Here is a 6,000-nt window from a genome sequence, read left to right on the forward strand (position 1 = left end):
AAGTAAAAATTTGTGTCACCAAAATGTTTGCATCTTTATAATATAAAACATGGGCAACCTTGGGGCGCCTGGGTGGCGCAGTCGGTTAAGCGTCCGACTTCAGCCAGGTCACGATCTCGCGGTCCGTGAGTTCGAGCCCCGCGTCGGGCTCTGGGCTGATGGCTCGGAGCCTGGAGCCTGATTCCGATTCTGTGTCTCCCTCTCTCTCTGCCCCTCCCCCGTTCATGCTCTGTCTCTCTCTGTCCCAAAAATAAAATAAAAAAAAACCGTTGAAAAAAAAAAAAAATTAAAAAAAAACAAAAAAAAAAACAAAACAAAAAAAAACATGGGCAACCTTAAGATAAAATACTATTTGAGTTTATGCATTTTTTAAACACCAACAGATTCTTTATAGGCCATGGATAAGCAATGACTCCATTCTAATTATTTCACCAGGCAAATTCATTCACTCTGGATTATTCTCAATCGAAAAGTTTTTCTAAGATTCAGACTAAATGTATCCTCTTTTTGACATTAGTCTATTGCTATTTATATCGATACTCTCATATATCATGAGTAATTTGTTTCTTTCTTATGTTCTTATTGCTTTCACCAATTTGTCCATGGTGGAGAGAGAGGATAGGATTGTAGTTTGAAATGAGGATGGCATTTTTGTATTTTGACCAGAATAATCTGGAACTTTTTGCCTTCATGCTTTTCAAAGTATATATTTTGTCAAGGTGTCAGGTCCAGTCACATCAATGAGGAAAGCAGCTTGTAAGTGATCGAAACTTTACTCTCATGAGGTGTTTTGAAATATGAATGTTGCTGCAAAGAGTTAGGTGATATCTGTTTTAGAAGACTCAAGGTGTTGATCAAGTCTAAGGAATACATTTTCGGGCGCCTGGGTGGTGCAGTCGGTTAAGCATCTGACTTCAGTTCAGGTCATGATCTCATGGTTCATCAGCTCGAGTCCTGCATCAGATGAGTCCCACTTCTCTCTCTCTCTCTCCCTCTCTCTCTGCCCCTCGCTCATTTGTGCCCTCTCTCTCTCTCTCAAAAAAAAAAAAAAAAACACTACCGTATATTTTAGGCTTCCTTGTACCTTTCAAAAAAATAGACTCGTATACATTATTGCCATATAGATCTTTGTATTATTAATTTGTTTTATATATTGAAAAATTCCTGGTTATTTCATTTTAAACTAGTAACTTTGAGGATAATTATTCTTTCTGTCCTAGGTAAGATAGGTATTTGAATTGACTGATTGAAATAAAAAGAAACAAAATCTTCCTGTTCTTTCTCTGTAGTTTTTTAATTTCTTTTATTATGTCTAGTGGTTGTTGTAAATACAGACTGTCAATTTACTTTTGTACCCTCAGAGGGTAGGGACAGGAAAAATGAGGTCCTTTCTTTTCTCTGTGCACCTCATTTAACTTAATAGTTAATCTTTGAGTGAAAATCTGACTGGAGCAGTATTTCTTAATTTGCAATTTAGGACCTCTGGGGCTTCACATGAAGCCAGGACAAGGTGGAAGCTGTGTTCACTATATGCCATTCTTACTCTCCCCTATGTGCGCCTGCTTAGGTCACCTGCGCAGGTATAAGAATAGAAGAGGCCGATGGGTAGAGGGCAATACACAAAAAGATAACTTCACACTTCTGTTTGGAAAATAATGGAAACATTTGTAAGCTGAAACTGCAGTTATCTGTTTATAAAGGACAGAGTGTGGTACCATGCACTTTTGTAGATTTAGGAAATAACATTTATTACTTTTGCATGTTGACTTCAAGATTTTCTCTGTGGTATGCAATACTAAAGTGGAGTAAATGTATAAGTCAAAGTGTTTTATTTCCATTTTAATCAAGTCTCTTGAGTTAAAGTGTGTAAATTAGTACCCAATTACCTATTTTGTATGCCTGTGGTATTTCCATGTTCTACTAATATGGTAATGAATCAGAATATTGATTAGATTGTTTTAAATCTCTGAAAGAATTGAATGCCTTTGTCAGAGACTTAAATTGTAAAGAAAATTTGAAAACACAGAGTGTGCACACGAACTGATTTTTTTCTCATGATAATAGTAATAAACTTTTTTCTTTTTATAAAAACAGTATATGTTCACTGTAGAAAAACTCACAACCTATTATCTAGAGAAACCACAGTTAACATTTAAGTAGATATACTTCTTGTCTCTTTTTTCTATACCTATATACATACATTTTCCCCTATTGAGACCATGCAATTCATCAGGTAGTTTGTGCAATAAAGATAGCTTTAATAGTTTTATAAAAATGAAACAAGAGCATTGTAAAAAATTCCAACAGTACAGAAAAGAAGAAAGTAAAAAAAAAAAAAAGTCATTTGGGATCTTACCATCTAGAATCACCAGCCTAAATGAGATATGCCAAAAAATGGCCAGTTAATAATTTTAATAACATTATTCCAGATGCATGTCAATGCATAGATACTCATAAAATATTATGTATATATTGATAATTGAAAGTATACTTTTTTACTCAATAATATCATATGGACATAATTCTATGTCAAACAATATAGGTCTATTCCACAATTTTTGCTGACTGCATCATATTCTATTATTCTTTATTATAGAAACACTTTAATTAAAAATCTTATTGCTAGATACTTACAGGATCACCAATTTTTCTATTATAAAACATGCTGTAATAAATGTTCTTACAACTAAGTATTTGTGTACATCTTTGATTCATTTCATACGCCAAATCTCAGAAGCAGTGTTGTTGGATCAAAGGCTGTACTTGTTTATACCTTCTACCAGCCATGTATGAGGGAAGCTATTCCCTCGAAATCTTACCAACATTTAATATTAGAATTCAGGGGCACCTGGGTGGCTCAGTGGGTTAAGCGGCCCACTTCAGCTCAGGTCACGATCTCGCGGTCTGTGAGTTCGAGCCCCGTGTCGGGCTCTGTGCTAACTGCTCGGAGCCTGGAGCCTGTTTCAGATTCTATGTCTCCCTCTCTCTGACCCTCCCCCATTCATGCTCTGTCTCTCTCTGTCTCAAAAATAAATAAACGTTAAAAAAAATTAAAAAAAATATTTCTAAAAAAAAGAATTCAATATATATATTTCTTTATTTGAAAATGGATCTTATTTCTATTTTATTTTGTATTTCTTTGCCTTCTAGTGAGAATAAATGTTTCCAGAGTTTTTATTGGTTATCATTCTTCTGTTGTGAATTGCCTATTTTTATCATTTGCCAATTTTTAAATTCAGATATTCATCATTAGGTATTACATATGTAACTAACTCCTTTTTGTGACACGTGTTTGGCATTTTTCTTCAGTAATTTGCATTATACCTTTCAGTTTTGTACACTCTCTTTTTCTGTGTGTATAAAAGTTAGAAAGCTTTAGGCAGTTAACTATATCAATGTTTTACTTCATGAGTTTTGGTGTTTTTAAAACCACACTACCCAAGGATTATGCCACCATGTATTAATATTTTCTCCTCATGATTTCGTCACTTATTAATATGTTAAATGATTAATATATTTGGAGTTCATTTTCATGCACAGTGTGAGGTAAATCCAACTTAATATTTTCAACATCATTTACTGTATTGAATTTGTCATTTACTAAATTTTTTATTTTTTATTTTTGTTTTTGTATAAATGTATCATTCTCTTTTCCTTATGTTTTTCATCATTAGTGCAATAATTAATAAAAGTTTCCTACCTCAAGATTATATGTATGTGTGTATACACATACAGGTATATGTCTATCTTTTTAGTACATTTATGGTTCCATTTTTAACATTGAGTTCATTAGTTTATCCAACCTGAATAGTTTATTTAGGTGTACTGTGTGAAATAAAGAGTTAATTTAATTGCTCCCTCAATGGTTGGTCAGTTAAATCAATATAATTACCAGATAATTTACATTTTGCCATTGATTTTAAATCTCACCTTTGTCACATAACACATTCTCACAACAATTTGGGCATATTTCTGGATTTTCTATTCTATTCCATTTATCTTTCTGTTTATTCTTATACTAGTTCTATGCTTTAAAAATTATAATAGCTTTATACAGCTATTATATATATATGTATACATATATGTATATACATAATATAGAAAAGCTTAATACACTTAAAAATCTTACAGCTTTCCTTCAATGTTTTAGTTTGGGGTATAGATTAGTATTGCATTGTCCTTTTAAAAAAAGTTTTTATTTAAATTCCAATTAGTTAGCATACAGTGTAATTAGTTTCAGGTGTACAATTTAGTGATTCAACACTTCTGTACAACACCCAGTGCTTATCACGACAAGTGTACTCCTTAGTCCCCATCACCTATTTAACCTTTCCCTCCCCATTCTCCCCTCTGGTAACCATCAGTCTGTTCTCATAGTGAAGAGCCCGTTTCCTGGTTTGCCTTTCTCTCTCTTTTTCCCCCTATACTCATCTGTTTTGTGTCTTAAATTCCACGTATAAGTGAAATCATATGGTATTTGTCTTTCTCTGCCTGACTTATTTTGCTTAGCATAATACTTTCTAACTCAAACACATCTTTGCAAATGGCAAGATTTCATTCTTTTTTATGGCTAAGTAATATGCCATTGTATACATAAATCACATCTTCTTTATCCATTCATCGGTTGATGGACATTTTGGCTGTTTCCATAGTTTGGCTATTATAGATAATGCTGCTAAAAACATTGGGGTGCATGTATCCATTTGAATTGGTGTTTTTGTATAGTATTTCCTTTAATTTACATTCCTCTGTAGTGATTTGGAGCATTTTTTTCATGCTTGCTGACCATTTGGATTTGCTTCTATGTGAATTTTTTACTTATCTCTTTTATCCATTTTTCTCTTCAGTTGTGTCTTCTTCCATAGCCTATAAATATTCATCCTTTATCTCTCATCTGTATTGCAAATAGCTTTGTAACTCTATTATCTATTGTTTATGATATCTTTTAGTATATGTGCCTTCAGTTTTTAAAAATGTGTTTATGAGGGGTGCCTGGGTTGCTCAGTTGGTTAAGCGTCCAACTCTTGATTTCAGCTCAGGTCATGATCTCACAGTTCGTGAAATTGAGCCCTGTGTCTGGCTCAGCATTGATAGCTTGGAGCCTGCTTAAGATTCTCTTTCTTTCTCTCTCTCTCTGTCTCTCTCTCTCTCTCTCTCTGTCTCTCTCTCTCTCTCTCTCTGTGTCTCTCCCTCTCTCCCCCCTCCCTAGGCCCCGCCCCCCTTAAAAATGAATGAATGGACTTTAAAAAATGTATTTATGAGGTCTACCTTTTATTTTCTAACTTCTAAATTTCCTGTCTTAATTTAAAAGGTCCTCTACTACTGGCTGTACCTAGTCTTCTACATGTTCTTACAATATATGTGTTATTTAAAATCTTACATTTAAGATTTAGCTCATATGAATTAATTTTTGTATGTGGTATATAATAAAAGTCTAGTTTTATTTCTTCAGATGATTAGCCCATTGTGTCAACGTTATTTTCATGAATAGAAATATCACTTTTATTTTATTTTATTTTATTTTATTTATTTTATCTTATTTTTATTATTTTTTGAATTTAATGTTTATTTATTTTGAGAGAGAGAGAGAGAGACAGAACGTGAGCAGGGGAGGGGCAGAGAGAGAGGGAGACACAGAATCCAAAGCCAGCTTCAGGCTCTGAGCTGTCAGCACACAGCCCAATGAGGGGCTTGAACTCACGAGCCACAAGATCATGACCTGAACTGAAGTCAGAAGCTTAACCGACTGAGCCACCCAGGCGCCCCTTTATTTATTTTTTTAATGTTTATTTTTGAGAGAGAGAGAGACAGAGCATGAGAAGGGGAGGGGCAGAGAGAAAGGAGATACAGAATCTGAAGTAGGCTCCAGGCTCCAAGCTGTTAGCACAGAGCCCAACGTGGGACTCAAACTCACCAACCGCAAGATGATGAGTGAGATGAAGTCGGATGCTTACCTGACTGAGCTACCCAGGTGCCCGAAATATAACTTTTATTATATTT

This window comes from Panthera onca, chromosome C2, assembly GCF_046562875.1.
Source record: "Panthera onca isolate mPanOnc1 chromosome C2, mPanOnc1 haplotype 2, whole genome shotgun sequence".
Lineage (NCBI taxonomy): Eukaryota > Metazoa > Chordata > Mammalia > Carnivora > Felidae > Panthera > Panthera onca.